The sequence below is a fragment of the Maylandia zebra genome, linkage group LG7, assembly GCF_041146795.1.
Source record: "Maylandia zebra isolate NMK-2024a linkage group LG7, Mzebra_GT3a, whole genome shotgun sequence".
NCBI classification, from domain to species: Eukaryota; Metazoa; Chordata; class Actinopteri; order Cichliformes; family Cichlidae; genus Maylandia; species Maylandia zebra.
The window spans coordinates 29,930,831-29,948,945 of NC_135173.1; positions in this window are offsets into that span (position 1 = coordinate 29,930,831).

Consider the following 18,115-nt stretch of genomic DNA (forward strand, 5'->3'; position numbering starts at 1 on the left):
GTTCAGGAATGTTGGGAATACTTTGAGATTTATAGTAATTGCAATTCCTGCCTCTACATTTATTTTTTTTAATATATAATTAGGACAGCGTGGCCGTGCAATGTTTTATATGTTTTTTTTTTTGTTTTTATTCCTATCAATTATATTTTCACTTGTTACCTCTGAAAATTGAATCAGACCTAGATTACATGAAATTTTCAGCAAAATTATAATTCAAATACTCCTTTAATTATTGATTATTCTCATTACTTTTCGATCATTTTATATATTTTTCCATAGTATTACATTTGAATGTAACAGATCATTCTCTTACATAACAGACAAATATTTGTGAAATTATGATACATTTCTGAATGTATTTTTACAATCTGAATATACATATGTACAAAAATATATTTAAAAAACAAGTAAATTGTGTTTTACTATATTTACAGTGATGTTATGTTATTTTACCTCTGACATGTAAAATCACAGTCTACTTATGTAAATGTAATGATATTCTAGAAAGACAGTACAAAACTGTAAAATATACAGTAAGATACAGTGTAGACTAACGTCCTCACATCTGTGTGTTCCTGTCAGCAGCATGCTGGATCAGCAAAGCCTGGGGAGCACCAGGGTAAGGCGAGTGGTCACAGCTGCATGTAAAGCATAAATGCTTCACTTCTCTCACAGGCAGTGCCAGAGAAGGCAGACGGATGGAGTCCACTGCAGGCCGGAGGAGAGAGCAGCTCAGTTTGGTGCTGGGTGAACTCAGTGAGTTTCATTGGGCTCAGCTCCAACAAAACTTCTAAAGCAAAGTTTCGGTTCTGACAACAAATCCAGCCTCTGCGGAGCCACCAGAGAGCAGAAACCATGAAGCTGAAACACTTTCATTCACACAGTGAATGTGTGAGAGCGTATCTGAGGTTAAACTTGTTATTTAGCCTCTGCTGTGTAAGCTCCTTCTCAAGATGACATAAATCTTTACATTACTTGTTCAGATAATAACAGCCTCTCTGCAATTCCTCGCCTCCCTGGAACTCTCGCTCCACGAGCCGAGCTGAGGTGATTATGCTGCAGCGTCTGGGGACCGTGAGAGGAGACAAATTAAAACTTTGTGTTCTGCAAGCCGGCTTCGTTAACAGTAAATATGACGTTTGCACTGTACAGATCCACCAGATGAATGGTTCCAGTCTGCACACACAGACAAACTCAGTGCTGGGCCCAGGACTCAAAAAACACTTTGTCATTTTAGTTGTGAGAGGAATCAACTGCCAGGGTCAGTGTGAAAGTCCAGGGAAGAGCAACAGAGAGCAGGAAACTCCAACAGGAAACCTTTCTTCAGCTTTCTTAGAAAAGTTCAGTGTTGTTTAAATATAATTAAGGAAAATATAAGTCTGTCCCTTCAAAGAACACACTTCATTAATACTACTGTTACCAATAATGCTATTTTTCATTAATGCGTCACATTTCAAATCAGGACCTCACAGTACGCAGCAAACTTTTGAGTGCAGTTAAAGTCCTACACAGCAGCTTGTTCTTATGCTACGACGATGATACTGTGAAGTCATGTTAATGCACCAATATTACTTTGAAATCTGCTGAAATTTAACAGTAGATTTTTTTTTCTCATTCTTCTCACCCCAAACCAGTCATGGTACATTGCTGATGTCAAAAATATTATTGAAATACCACTAACTGTGTATCTGAGCGCAGTAGCCTCAGACAGTTAAATATAAGATAAGATAAACCTTTATTAGTCACACACATGGGATTTTTTTTTCTTTTTTTCAATTTTCTTTTTTCTTTTTCTTTTTTTACATATTATTACAAATAATAATAAAGGAAAAACTTGATCCAGAAAAAGACTTCAAGGACAGAAAAGTATTACAGAAAATATCTGGAAACTAGTAAATGTCATGGCGGGGTATGACGTGTATTTTGTTTAACTGACCTAAGAGCAGACACTGAGAGAGGAGTTGCAGGTGAAAAAAAGGTGAGCCTTTAATTTGGCTGATGGCACATGAAAAACAAGTAAACTAAGAAAGCTATGAGAAAACTATGAAATACTATGAAACACTATGACCAGACTGTAACTGTGGTGGGGATAACAGACAACCTGACAACGGCATACAGAAAACAGAGGACGGGATGCGGGAAGTGGGAACACATGGGGAAACCATGACAGTAAACTCACAGACATCCAGCAGGGGCAGCACTGAGTCAGTCCCTCATAGACTTACCTGCTGAAACTTTACAGTAGAAATAACCATGTTTATACCCTGATACACAAACCTACAGAAACTTTCAGAGATCACTGCGAGTAACAAAAACAGGTATGAGGTGTTTTCTTACAGCTTGTGGTGTTCCACAGGGCTCTGTTAACAACCCTCTACTTTTTAATCCACCTTTAAATTATATTCTCTTTTGGCAATGCACAAAGGTGTCCTCCTTCATAAAAGCTCTATGAGTGCAGAATTGTGGCTTAAAGTCTACATCATTAGGGCCATGGCCTCTCTGACTGACAGGTGGATGGTGACACAGGTGGCTGTAGCTGCTAGCTGTCTGCTAGCATCAGCTGAACTGGACCTCTGGACCGTGTTTGTGCTCTTTGGTCATTTTTAATAAGATATTGTGACCAATAAAATGGCTGCTGTGAGGTTACTGTAGCATCTGAGTGATGCTACAGTAAGTGAATTCTACATTTTGAGTGAATTCTACATTTTGGTCCACTTGGTCATTTCTTTGATTTCAGGCAGGTTTGTAGCCGTAAACCTGTAAACCAGAGCCCAGCTGCAGTTCTTCTCACCAATATAGAGAAGATTTCTGCATTAGTGTGTGACGTTAAATTCACACTGCAGAGCTTCTCACCGCTCATCAGCAGATAATCCAGCTCCTCTGCTTCTGACTAACAACATCTCCTTTCAACTGAGTGCCACAGGGGCCAGCAGCAGGATGAGTGATGGAGCATGCAATTCTTTGCATGCTCCATGGAGCCTTCCTAGTTCTTCCGCTGCCAGAGATTTGACATGAAAGAGCTGCTGTGCTTTCACACTGCATGTGGACTGAAAACCTCAGTCCTCTTTCAGAAGCAGTGGGATGATTTTTGCACCATAAAGCCGTCCGAGCAAAAACACCAGTTAACACAGAGAGCATCAAACAAACACAGTGCTCTAAAGCTGACTGAATGATGCAGGTTTAAAAACAATGAAAGGTTAATGCAGTATTGAAGAGGACTTCATCATGTCTGGTCCTCTCATTTCAGATCATATACGAGTAAAAGAAGAAATGACCTCTAAATAGAGTCTCGTGCACATCACCTGCAGTTCAGCTGTACAATTGTTAACATCTGATTATGAAGAGAAATGCGATGTATAAGCCCATCAGCAGCTTTCCTGTGGGTGGTGTGTGTAGGTGGGTGGTTGTGGTGGTTGAACGCAATTCAATCAGGAGGCTGGTGCTCTCTTCACACCCCAAATCAAAATGGAGGATGCAGTAAAGCAGCTCATGGTGCTGTGACAGCCCTGATACTAACAGAAGGGAGTTTTACTACAGTCAGAGCCCATAAAAATCTCGAGCCCCCCTCTCACATACATGCACCTCCATTCATTTTACTTCTTGTGAAACAGGAAGTCAGACAATGGGTTGTCTCAGATGAACTGATGGCCATCCCTGCACTGAAGATGAGGAGCGTTTGAAGACCATCATGGCCACTCAGGAAGATAAAGGCTTCACTGCCGTCTCAGTACTCGAATGACTGAAGTGTCGCCCACGCAGTAACCTGAGTGTGAGCTTCAAAGCAGCTCTTCCTTCATCAGGGGAACTTGCAGAGAGCCGGGCCCAAAAAAATCTGCAGAGACAAACTCACAGCTGTGACACTGATGATGAACATGGTTCATGTGGCGAGGCACTTTATGGGAAAGACCGACACCGACAGCTCGTTCACCTCTCAGGTCTAAACCTGAGAATACTTTTAGCCAGTCCTCACCTGTTACCTTTGATTTAGTGAATTCTTCTGCATCTGTTTACAGCAGAAATGTCTTCATTTATGTAAAGTTCATTCTGAGGGGTCACGTGATTGGTTGATGACAGCCTAGGGAGTCGTGAGGCCTCTGAACCGTGACTCATGCACAGCTGAATGAGGTGAGTGAGGAGTGGGTGGAGCTGAAAGCAAGCAGGTTGTCTAAAGTCACCTAAGGTGAGTCTAATGGGGGTCAACTGTGTTTTTGCATTTGTGCGCATGAAAGCATTTGGATGAAGGCAAATATATGGACTACATGTTTGAGAAAATCCCCTTCCTTCAGAATGTGTTGAAAGCTGTGATGATAATCACATATAATTTTGAGTATGACGGCAGTTCATAAGAGCTGAGATATGCAGATATGCCACATTAAAGGCTGCTGGTGTAGAAATCCTTGAAGCTGGTGATGAAACCGGAGTGGTGGAAACAGATATCAGCTGCTCCTCAAGATTCTCCCGTTTTACACCATGTTCTCTACAAAATAAAAGCCCCGGCAGCATGTATCTAACTCTCTGTGACCTCGTGACTCGTGCTGGAGTGTTTGCAGCAGTGATATCTGCTCACACACACACACACACACACACACACACACACACACACACACACACACACACACACACACACACACACACACACTCACCCGACACAAACAGCTGTGGTTTGTCTGCCCTTGCAAACCCATTAAATCCTCTCAGAAACACAAGAAACATTTATTTTTCTCAGAGCTTGTGCAGCCGCTCAATTTCCCATTATTTCTCAAATATGTGCCGAGCTTAGTTTTATTTATTTATCTCTGGTGTCGAGTGTGAGATTGACCTGAACTCCAGTCTTATCTCAGATTGATCGCTGCTACAATAACCCAGCCTGGGTGGCTATTGACGGTAACGCCGCTGCTTTTCTCTTTCTCTTCCTCGATTATTTTTTCGCTCTCAGTTTGACTTCTTCTCCTCGTCGTCCTTTCTCCCCTGCTGTCTCCCAGCTCGCCTCCTCTCCTCTCTACTTATTTCTGACAGTTGGACAGGTCTCTAAGATGCCAGAGCATTTCACACAATGATACCCATTTACAGCGAGGAGTGCTCATAATGACTTCAAATCATCTGTAATGGCTCATAATGGGCACTTCTATCATTCCTCCTGAAGGCATTTCAGACATGCACTCTATGTGTGTGTGTGTGCATACATTCTGACTGTATACAAAGTTGGTCCATAAAAATAAAAGCCTCGGCTGGTTGAAACTTCTCATCGCGGTCATCTCCTGGCACGTGCAGCATTAATGAATCGCTTGCTGTCCTCTTGCACAAAGGTGTGATCATGAGGTTCTGAGGACAGGTTCATAAAAACTCAGTGTGATGTAAATTTGGTCAATCATCTTCTCTTTAACTTCCATCCACCCATTAAATTCCACTTACCTGAAGAGTGGTTGGAGCTGGAGGCTAAGCAGGTATTCCAGATGTTCTTCTGGGTTTTTGGAGGGTCCAAGATGGCGCCTGCGTTTGGCTTTGCCGCTTGTGCCGCTAGTACAGCTCGCCGGTATAGTTTTATGCTGGCCGCTATTGTCGCCTGCAATATTATTTTCCACCAATATTTATGATCGGGGCATGCTGTTGTATATTAAAGACTCAATGGAGAGCTACTTTGACAGCTGGGACAGTTACAGGAAATTTTTCCCTCCACCTTTTGTGTATTCCTCACCTGAGTGCACGTTACCGTACATATCGGTGGGATTCAAAATGAAGAAGAGAAGGAGGGGAACCAGGGCCGGTGTCCAGGTGCAACTGAAAAGGTACCGAAGATTAGGTTCTTGGATGTCGGAAGATTCCCGGTGCTTACGACCACTTCATCTACTGTCACCTGTTGCCGACGCTACACTTGAGTTCCCAGCCCGGAATCTATGGTCTGATGGCTCCAAGTTCACCTTGCGTCCGTCGTCCGACCGCCGTTTTGATGGCAGAGGTGATGTACTACCATGGATATTAGCTTCAGCTAGCCCTGAAGCATAACAGGTGTAGAGGTGCGCACAGGTGTTTAATTCGAGTGCCACTGCAGTCAGCTATTGAGTGCACCAACCAAATGTCATTGATCAGGTTTGCCCTCCTCAACATTCGCTCAATCACAAACAAATTGTTTATTTTAAATGATTTTTTTTTTATCAAGGAATCTCTCAACTTCATGTGTTTAACTGAGATGTGGCAACAAAACATGGATTATATACATCTGATGGAAATTTGTTCGACTGGCTCCTCCGGAGTCTTTCTAACTGAATTTAACAACCTCCTGTCATCCATTACTAAATTAGAGAAAGTTGTAATGTTGGGAGATTTTAACCTTCATATTGATGATGCATCCTGTAACATGCCTGCGGAATTCATAAGATAAGATAAGATAAGATAAGATAAGATAACCTTTATTAGTCCCACACGTGGGAAATTTGTTTTGTCACAGCAGGAAGTGGACAGTGCAAAAGTTATGACGCAAAAATTAGAATACAATAAGAATAAATACAGTACACAGCTGTACAGAATAGAATAAAATAATATACTATATACAGTAGAATAAAATAGAATAAAAATATACAATAAGATAAAAATAGAATACGAATGCTATATACAACTGAGTAAAAATACAACGATGCCAGAAAAGATTATTGCACTTAGTGTTATTGCACATGTGTGGATGTGTGTGTTTGTTCAGTTAAAGTCTTTGTTGTGGAGTCTGACAGCAGTGGGGAGGAAAGACCTGTGAAATCTCTCCGTCCCACACCGTGGGTGCCGCAGTCTCCCACTGAAGGAGCTGCTCAGTGCTGTCACAGTCTGCTGCATGGGGTGGGAGACGTTGTCCAACAGGGATGACAGCTTAGCCGCCATTCTCCTGTCACTCACCACCTCCACTGGGTCCAGAGGGCATCCTAGAACAGAGCTGGCCCTTCGGATCACCCTGTTCAGTCTCTTCCTGTCCCCAGCAGAGATGCTGCCGCCCCAGCAGACCACACCATAAAAGATAGCAGAAGCCACCACAGAGTCATAGAAGGTCTTCAGGAGTGGGCCCTCCACCCCAAACGACCTGAGTCTCTGCAGCAGGTACAGCCTGCTCTGCCCTTTCCTGTAGAGGGCGTCTGAGTTATGAGTCCAGTCCAGTCTGTTGTTCAGATGAACACCAAGGTACCTGTAGCTGTCCACAGCCTCAATGTCCATACCCTGGATGTTCAGTGGTTGCAGTGGAGAATGCTTGTGCCTGCGGAAGTCTACCACCAGCTCCTTGGTTTTACTGGCGTTGATCTGGAGGTAGTTCAGCTGGCACCAGTCCACAAAGTCTTGAGTCAGTCCTCTGTACTCCTTGTCGTCCCCATCAGTGATGAGGCCGACTATTGCAGAGTCATCAGAGAACTTCTGCAGGAAGCACTGGGTGGAATTGTGGGAGAAGTCTGCAGTGTAGATGGTGAAGAGGAACGGAGCCAGAACCGTTCCCTGTGGGGCCCCCGTACTGCAGACGACCCTGTCCGACACACAGCCATGAGTCCTCACATACTGTGGTCGGTCGGTGAGGTAGTCCAGGATCCAGGTAGTGAGGTGATGGTCCACTCCAGAGTTCACCAGCTTGTCCTTTAGAACCGAGGGAAGAATGGTGTTGAAGGCACTGGAGAAATCAAAGAACATGATTCTCACAGTGCTTCCAGCGGTCTCCAGGTGAGCGAGGGAACGATGTAGGAGGTGAATGACGGCATCATCCGCTCCAATGCCAGGCTGGTAGGCAAACTGAAGTGGGTCCAGTGATGAGCTTGTTAGGCGCCGAAGCTGAGCCAGGACCAACCGCTCCAGGGTCTTCATCAGGTGGGATGTCAGAGCCACCGGCCTGTAGCTGTTGAGGTCCTTGGGGCGTGAAGTCTTTGGCACTGGTGCAACACAGGAGGTTTTCCAGAGCTGTGGGACTCTTCCCAACCTCAGGCTCAGGTTGAAGAGGTGCTCCATCACCCCACACAGTTGGTCCGCGCAGGACCTGACGACCCTCGAGCTGATGCCATCTGGGCCCGCTGCCTTCTTGCCATTAATCCTCCTCAGTTCCCTCCTAACCTGGGTGGTTGAGAGAGACAGGCTGGAGCCTTGTGTTGAGTGTGTATTGGATGCTGTTGTTGGGGGTGGGGAGGAGTGAGCAGGGTGAATAGAGGAGGTGTGAAGTGTCTGAGGTGTCAGAGGTGGAACAGCAGCAGTGGGGGTGGGTGAGTCTGCAGCCGATGTTGTAGACTGTCTCATGGTTGAATCAAATCTGTTGAAGAAATGATTCAGTTCATTTGCCCATCTCACATCCCTCCCAGGCAGAGAGTTCTGCTGTTTGTGGCCTGAGATGGTTCTGAGGCCTCTCCAGACTTCACCAACGTTGTTTTGCTGAAGCTGGTTCTCCATCTTCTGCCTGTAGCTGTCCTTCCCATTCCTTATCAGTCCCCTCAACTCTCTCTGCACCCTTTTCAACTCCTCTTTGTCTTTGGATTTGAAGGCCCTCCTCTTCTGCTTGAGGACAGCTTTAATTTCTGGGGTAATCCAAGGTTTGTTGTTGGAGAAACACCGTACAGTCCTGGTAGGTACGGTGTTATCCACACAGAAATTAATATAGTCAGTAATGCATGTAGTAAGGCTGTCGATGTCCTCTCCATGGTCGTCACAGATCACCTCCCACACAGTCGACTCAAAACAGTCCTTAAGAGCCTCCTCGCTCTCCTCTGACCATCTCTGCACTGTGCGGGTGGCTGGTGGCACCCTGCGCACTAAGGGCTCATACACAGGGACAAGGTGCACCAGGTTGTGGTCAGATTTGCCCAGTGGAGGGAGAGGTGATGAACTGTATGCCTCTTCAGCATTGGCATACAGTAAGTCCAGTGTTTTATTGTCTCTGGTTGAGCAGGTCACATACTGGGTGAAGGTGGGCAGGGTGGAGTCCAAAGAGGCATGATTGAAGTCCCCTGATATTATGAGAAGGGCTCTCGGAGATTGTGTTTGCAGTCTGCTGACCACTGAGTGGAGAGTGTCACAGGCTGCATCCGCGTTGGCCGAGGGGGGGACATACGCTGTTATTGCGATAACATGCGAGAATTCCCGGGGCAGATAGTACGGACGCATGCTAACGGCTAACAGCTCAATGTCTCTGCTGCAGAGTTGTTCTTTCACAGTGATGTGCCCAGGGTTACACCATCTGTCGTTCACAAAAACTGCCAGTCCCCTCCTTTCCTCTTACCGCTCTCTCTCGTCCTGTCCGCTCGCAGCATCTGAAATCCCGGTAGTGTCACGCTTGTGTCCGGAGTTAGCGGTGTTAGCCACGACTCCGTTAGCATCATGATGCTACATTGCCGGTACTCCCTCTGTGACCAGGTTAGCGACGTGAGCTCATCCATCTTATTGGGCAAAGATCTTACGTTTCCAATGATTACAGAAGGAAGAGATGGTCGATAACGTCTCCTTCTCGGGCGACGGCGCTCCTTCCCAGCACGACACCCCCGTCTTTTCCTCCTCAGCTCGCTGGGAATGTCGGGTCTGTCCGCCGGCAGTACCGCTGCGGGACGCAGCGCTAACAGCTGATCCTTACTGTAAACAAAGGATCCCTGCTCTGGGTCCCCAGACACGCGTGAAAAAAGTAGAAATAAACTAAGAAAAACGACCAGAACTAGCACAAAACGGTAGAACATGGTTGCAGAGTCTAATTACTGATACGTTAGTTATAAAAAATTACGAGAAGAAAAGATAAGAAAGAAAGAAACTCAGAATGAGCAGAGCTGCTGTAACAGGCTGCCGCACACGGGGGGCGCCGGAAGTCACATCATGACTATCACATAGTCTTTTAACTTTAGGCAGCATGTTTCTGGTCGCACACATATAAAGGGTCACACATTGGCAGTGTTGGCAGTGTTCCTGTTTCATTTTGTCGTGGGTCAGGACTGTTTGGGTTTTGTTTGACAGCTACGTCCTGTTGTTCCAGGCGGCAGCGTTACGGTTGCCATGGTTACAGGGCGACACGCTCTCTCTCTCTCTCTCTGCGACTGTGTGTTTCCTGGGTGAGAGAGCGCCTTTTTGTTGTTGTTGTGCTAAGCTAACAGGCAGAATGCTACAAGCATAGCTCTTTTTTTTGCCTGTCCCGTTTGGCTCTTTTGCCATCAGAATTGTTGTTTAAAGGCAAACAAAGATGCCCAACGGATTTACTTTACCAAACTGACCATCCCAGCCTTGCCGTAATGGTCCATTTGATTCACCTTTTATTGTTTCTTTTATTTTCACTTACTGAATACGGGACAGACTTGACTGGGGGAAAGAAGGGGAGAAAGAAAGAGGGAAAGAGAAACAGCTGAGAAGAGGGACGGGGGAGAAGGGCAAAAGACAAAAACCAACAGAACGGGCAGAGAAAAAAAATGCATATATCAATCACCTGGATCACCTGCTGAGAAAGAAAAAAGAAAGCAAGCAGAAGAGAACAAGAGTAATAGAATAAACAACATCACAATGATATATGGGAATATGACAGTAAATACTAAATATTAAACATTATTGTGCAGCACATAAGATCAACAGAACACAGTGTGCTTTGAGGTAGGAGCCAAAAAGGGTGTAGTTTGTGGGTGTGATCACCCGTGTGTACACCTGTGAGCATGGACGCGCTTGTTTTTTTTGTTTTTTTTAAAAGGTTCCTTCAGGTTCCTTCAGTGCCTGACGAGCCCAGTTGTTTTGTTTCTTTGTGTCCCGTTTGGATCTTTAGCCATCAGAATTGTTGTCTTAAAGCCAAGAAAGATGCCAAGCGGATTTATTTTACCAAGTGGATCATCATGGCCTTGCCATATTGGTCCATTTGATTGACCTTTATTATAATTATGAATTTATTTTATTTTCAGTTGCTACAAACGGGACAGACATGACTGGGGGATAGGACAGGGAGAAAGAATGAAAGAAAGAGAGGGAGAGAAAGAAAACCAAAGGGGAGAAGAGACGGTGAGAAGGGGGGGAAGAAAGAAAGAAAGAAACAAACAAACAAAACACCTGGGTCACCTGTATGGAGAAAAAAAAAAACAGAAAAGAAAGCAAACAACAAAGAGCAACATAATAAAAAAAACAGCACCATCACAATAAACTAGCTAGCAGTAGATATCAGTAGATACTAAATAATAAACGATATTGTGCAGCACGCAAGATAGACAGCGCACAATGTGCTTTGAGGCAGCAGCCAAGAAAGCTGTAGTCCGCGTCTGTGTACACCTGTGTGCATACCTGTGTGGATCAGCATGCTTGCATTCCAAAGGTTTCTCCATGTAACGATCTGCTAGGGAGTGTGGGGGAGCCACAGCCCCGTCCTCCAGGGTATGAAGCAGGTATGGAGGAGATCAAAACTCCAGACATCCAGAGGCCCCAAGAACACAAGAGACCAAGGAAGACCAACAGAGGGGCAGCCGCGCCACTGTCCCAGTAAGAGCTGAGGAGAGTCCCAGATGAGGGCTCACTCAGCAGCCACTGAGCAGAAGCCAGGGGGAGTTGCAGTGACGCGCCCGTGAGCTCCGCCAGCAGCCAGAGCTGTGCCTGAGTGACCGAGCCCCAGGCTGAGAGGCCGGGGGCACCCCACCTCCGAAGTGGCCCGAGCGAGCCCCAGGCTCCAGGCCCCGATAAGCGGCCGCCAAGGAGTGAGCCGGTGTGTACCCGGACGCCCATCCCCAGACACAAAAAACCACCAACGCACCGACACCTGAGGGGGTCCGCCACTGGCAGGGGAAGTGGTGGTGGTGGGAGATAGGCCTCCAAACCTTGGAGGGCCTGAGATGTCCCCAGAGAGGTGGCGCCTGACACCCAACCTGACATATAGACACAGACATACAGGCACACACAGATACAAACATCCATTCCCACCCTCATGCTCTCATATGCACTTACTCCACACTCAGCCAACGTGGAGACAGACATAAAAGGTCTCATCTCTTAAGTCCTCCCTTCCCCCTGCTTTATATCCTCTCCCCATTCCTGAGTGCATTTCAACTTTCCACCAGTTTGAGCCTGTGTCACTTTTGACTCTTAAGCGGCTAGTTGCTCAAATGAATAACACCAATACTGTGCTTGACATTCTTCCATCTCGTTTAGCTAAGGACTGTTTTGATGTAATCGGACCTAGTATCCTATTTCTTATGAACTTTTCCTTGCTCTCAGGCTGTGTTCCTTTGTCCTTTAAGCATGCTGTAGTCCACCCGATTCTTAAAAAAAGAAATTCTGACTGTTATGACCTTTCAAACTATAGACCGATCTCTAAGCTTTCGTTCTTGTCCAAGATCCTGGAGAGACTAGTTCTCTCCCAACTCCAGGCGTACTTGGACACGAACAATATTGCTGAGAAATTTCAATCTGCCTTTAAGCCATTGCATAGCACTGAAACAGCGTTGGTTAGAGTTCTTAATGATATTCTTGTAATCACTGATACTGGACGCTCTATGGTCCTAGTTTTACTGGACCTCTCTTCGGCCTTTGATATGGTAGACCATAACATTTTATTACTAAGACTTGAGCACACTGTGGGTATTAGAGGCACTGCCCTCGACTGGTTTAAATCATACCTCGCTGATAGATCCTTATCAGTTCACTTAGGCACCTTCTCCTCTTCCTCCGCTCCGGTCTGTTGTGGTGTGCCTCAAGGATCAGTTTTAGGCCCTATTCTCTTCTCATTGTATTTGCTCCCTCTAGGCACAATCTTTGAAAAATACAATATCGCCTTCCACTGTTATGCCGATGACATACAGATCTATTTTGAACTTACTGACGACCTTGCTGTGTCCCTGCACTACTTTCAAGAATGCATGCGGGAGGTCAAAGAATGGTTCCTGAGTAATTCCCTCGTTTTAAATGATAAGAAGACTGAGATTGTGGTGTTCAACAGTAAAATCCCTCGTGCCCAACTCTGTGCTGCCCTGGGTTCCTTTGCTAGTTTTTCTTGTGACTATGTCAGTAACTTGGGTGTACTGCTGGATAGCTCGCTCAAACTCGATAAGCAAGTGTCTGCTGTAGTGAGATCTAGCTTCCACCAACTGCGCCTTATCTCTAAGGCTAGGCATTATATTCCGCATGAGGACCTGGAGAAGCTTATTCACGCTTTTGTGACCTCCAGGTTGGATTATTGTAACTCCTTGTACTATGGTCTTCCCTCTTCTCTTCTTCTTAAACTGCAAACAGTCCAAAATGCAGCAGCCCGCCTTTTGACTGGTACCAGGAAATTTTGCCATATTACCCCTGTCCTAGCTAGCCTGCATTGGCTGCCCATAAAGTACCGTATTCAATTTAAAATATTACTCCTTACTTTCAAAACTATTAATAAATTAGCGCCAAGTTATCTTAGTGAACTTCTCAAACCACATACTCCTGCTAGAACACTCAGATCTGCCACTCAACTACTTCTGACCCAACCCAGATCTCGACTGAAGTCCCGGGGTGACCGTGCGTTTGCTCTGGCTGCCCCGGTACTGTGGAATACCCTTCCTCTCGACCTCCGCACATCTGACTCCATTGCACTGTTCAAATCACGATTAAAAACCCACTTATTCAATCTTGCCTTTCCCTCTAGTTAATATTTCTTTTATGATTTTATATCATGCACTTCTATGCTCATTTAAATTCTTGTTTGCTCTGTACCTGTTGCTTTCCTATGTATTAGTGACAGTTATCTGTTTGCATATTTAGTACTTGCTTTGGTCCTATTTCTATTATCCTCCTCCTATACTCTATTTTACTTGTTAAGCACCTTGGCATACCCTTGGTTTTTAAGTGTGCTTTATAAATAAAGTTTATTATTATTATTATAAAGAGACGCTGTACACACGATCACACTCCCCAAGCGTACTCTACGAACCGGGTCTAGGTACCCTTGCCCCTGGAGGGGGGAACTGCACCCAGACCCAGGTGGTGTTACCCTTTTCCCTGCGGTGGGGAGAGGCAGACCGCCCCGACTCCGCAGCAGCAGGGAGGCCCCACACTCCAGACCGCAGTCGGACGGCCAACTCCTCCTAGCCCCCCCGCTCCAGCAGGCCGCAGAGAATGGGGGTGAGAGAAGACTCCAAACCTCCCTCCACCCGCTCATTGTAGTGTTGATGCATGTGTGTTCTAAGGTGCAATTAAAACCCAGGAGGACATGGAGCTACCTGCCAGAGAGCAGCAGGTAAGCGCATGGTCCCTCCTGCTAGCCCTCAATGTCTACGTGTATTTAAAATTGAGAGGTGGGCAACGACGCCAGGGGTGAGGTGTACACCCTGATGGTAATTTGGACTTCATGTATCGTGCCCACCCCCAAGATCCTATATGTATGTGTAATGAGGGTGTGAGTAATGTGAATGTCTAAGTTGTGGGATAAAATTGAGGCAGAGGCAGCCAGAAGGAGACAGAGGGGGGGGGTAGCCTCCTCTGCACCCTGGTGACATACCCCTACTCCAAGGCCCTGCATGTGTGGGTGGTTGTGGTGGAGTGGGAAGAGGGAGGCAGCTGGAGATGGGGAGGGAAGGAAGGGAGGGGCAGGTGACCCCTCCCTGGGGCCAGCTCCCCCGCTGACCCCAGTAGGCACTCCCATACTCCGCGACACGACAGGGAAAGGGGCCCAGGCCCATCCAGACCGGGGCCCAGTGCAGCAGCGCCCCCGGCCCCACAGAGCCCGGGACAGTCCACCCAACCCCACCACAGAGAAAACTGCACCCACCCCACCATCCACTCATCTTCCAGACTACATGAGACAATAGACGCCCAGGCTGAGATCTTCCTCCACCTGTCCTGTATCTCCCCCTCCTGCAGAGAGTTCCTGAGGAGAGGAAAGCTCCTGCAAGGTGTGACAATCTCCCCCACCAGTTGAAGAGCCCCCCCAGGTGGCTCGACGCACTGGCGGCACCCTGCGCCAGGGATGGGCCCCCATGCACCCACCCGCCCACAACCCCGGCAACACACCAACCAGGACCCAAGGCCCCGAGGCCCAGCCAGGGCCCCAGCCCAGAGACGGAGCGCCCCCAGAACCTCACGCCCATCCCGGACCCACCCAGACGAGCCCAGTTGTAAGTAAGCTATTAAGACTCGACTGTACACCGTGTTCGTGTTTTCCTCCGAAAACAATAAGTTCCGTTGGAGCAGACTTTCAACGCCTCTCTCTGTCTCTCGCAAGAAAAGTTGACCCACACAACAAAGTAAAGCTATTTTTCGGCTACGAGCCGACAGGGACCCCGCCGTATTAGCCAGAGGTCCCTTTACTACAGTCCGGAGCCGCGGACCTTCAGTAACAGTAATAAATCACAGCAATAGTACATTCGTTATAAACAGCATGATAATATATTAAGTAATCGAAAGTATTCAGAATACGTTACTCTCATTGAGTAACGTAACGGAATACGTTACAAAATTTGTTTTGTGGCATGTATTCTGTAATCTGTAATGGAATACATTTTAAAAGTAACCTTCCCAACACTGCACATTGGATCTTGTTTTCTCCTTGGGTTTAAATATAGATGACATTCGTGTGGAAGATGTCCATGTGAGTGACCATAGCTGCATATATTTTAACTTGTCGTTTTATTTGGAGCCTCTGGCTCCCAAAATAATGATTGAAAGGCGAATTATAAACCAGAACACCGCCAAAAGATTCTCTGCCATGTTTGACGCTGAAATGACTTATAATGATTTGGACTCCCTTGTCTCATCCTTTAATAATCAGTGTAATTCTATTTTAGACATAGTGGCACCTCTGAAAAAAAGTACTGTGCTATGTTTGAAATCTCGTCCTTGGATAAACAAAAACATTCGTAATTTCAGGAGATATTGTCGCAAGTTAGAACGTCTGTGGAAGGCTTCCAGGCTTGAGGTTTATAGGTTACACCTTAAAGAATCTATCCTCTTACTAAATGACATGTGGAAAAATGCCAGAACAGAGTATTTTTCACACTTCACAGCTTCAAAAAAGAAAGACCCTAAATGCTTGTTTAAAACAATTAAGAGTATTGTTTCTCCTGATGCTCCTTGTGCACCAGTTCACTCAACGTCTGAATGCAATGAGTTTATGAAGTATTTCACATATAAGGTCACTGCCACCAGGTCAAATATCTCTCTATCATCTTCTAAATAACAATCTTACAATTTGCTCACCTCTGATACTTGGTCCTCTTTTACTCCTGTTACATTACAAGACATCAGAGTCCTGCTTTGTCATATAAAACAGACTTCCATCTTCACTTTTCACTAGTGTGTTTGATTCCACTCACCCCTGTATTGTGGAAATGATAAATATTTCTCTTCATGCTGGCTCAGTTCCCAGCTTCTTTAAACAAGCTGTTGTTGAGCCAATATTAAAGAAACCCCAGCTGGATCCATCTCGTCCTAACAGTTATAGCCCAATATCCAAATTGCCTTTTATATCGAAGATTTTAGAAAAAGTAGTAGTAGAACAACTTAACTATTTTCTGGATAAAAATACTGTTATGGACACTTTCCAGTCTGGTTTTCGTAAAATGCATTCCACTGAAACGGCCTTACTTAGAGTATCTTGTGATATTTCGATGGCAGCAGACTCTGGAGCGTACACAGTTCTGGTCCTGTTGGATCTCAGCTCTGCTTTTGATACTGTATCATGTATAATGATAAACAGGTTCAAGAACTTGTTTAGGATTACTGGTGTTGTTTTAAAATGGTTTATGTCATATTTGTCTGGGAGATCGTTTCTTGTTTGCATGAGTCATGTGACGTCAGAATCAACAGTTTTACCATGTGGGGTACCTCATGGATCTGTCCTTGGTCCAATTCTCTTTATACTTTATATATATCACCTAGGCCAAGGTATTAAGCACTATAAAAATATCTCCTATCATCTCTATGCTGATGACATTCAACTATACTGTTCCTTCAGGATTTCTGAGTTTTAAAAATTGTCTAATTTAAGTAATTGCCTGACAGAAATCAAGCAATGGTTAAATGACAATTTTCTCCAACTAAACTCTGATGAAACAAAAAATCTAATTATTGCTCCAGACAACATGGTCTCAGAAATTAGGCAGCATATCAGCTTCTTAGACCCTTATGTAAAATCGAGCCTCAGAAACCTCGGTGTCATATTTGACAGCTCGATGTCACTCAAGCTCAAGCTGGTCCGAAACTGGTCTGAAACTGTTTTTATCATTTATGGAATGTTTCAAAACTCAGACTAATGGTGTCAAAGCCTGAACTTGCGATAATTAGTCATGCTCTTATTTCCTCCCGTTTAGACTACCGCAATGGTCTTTTTACTTGTTTTAACAAATCTGCCTTAAATTGTCTTCAGACTGTGCAGAATGCTGCAGCACGTCTCTTAACAGGCACCAAGAAAAGATCTCATATTACTCCAGTTTTAGCCTCCCTTCACTGGTTGCCTGTAAGTTTTAGGTTTCATTTTAAAATTTTAGTTCTAACCGTTAGGGCCCTACATGGTCAAGCTCCCCAATATTTATCTGACCTGCTGAAACCACATTCATCTTCTCGAGCTTTTAGGTCATTAGATCAGAGACTCCTGGTGGTACCGCGCACACGTTTTAAAACTCGTGGTGATCGGGCCTTTCAGGCAGTGGCACCATTGCTGTGGAATTCTATTCCACTGTCTCTATGCTGCACGGACTCCATTGATTCTTTTAAAAAACAGCTGAAGACATTTTTATTTAGAAAAGCATTTTATTAATTTCCTCTTATGTTGTTTTTATTGTTTTAGTGTTTTACATTGCTGTTTTATTTTCTGTTACATTGTTTTCTATTTCAGTTTTTTTGTGTTGTAAAGCACTTTGTGATTTTTATCTGTGAAAAGCACTATATAAATAAAATTTACTTACTTCTCTCCAGAAGGAGACATGCAATGTCACCGACCACCTCATCTGGCTCCTTTTCAACACGGAGGAGCAGCTCAGAGCTCCTCCTGGATGTCTGACCTCCTCGCTGTATCTCTGGTCATATTTTAGTTATGTTGATGAATATAAACTGCTTCTGTGTAAACTTCTCCGTGTTTTAGGATGTACTCCTGTTTTTCATGGCTGGTCTTTCTGGGCCAACAAGATCAGAAGACGCGTTCAGCCTCTACACCTTTACCAGGGTCCTGCTGACAATTTGGAAAAGAGTCACTGTTTCC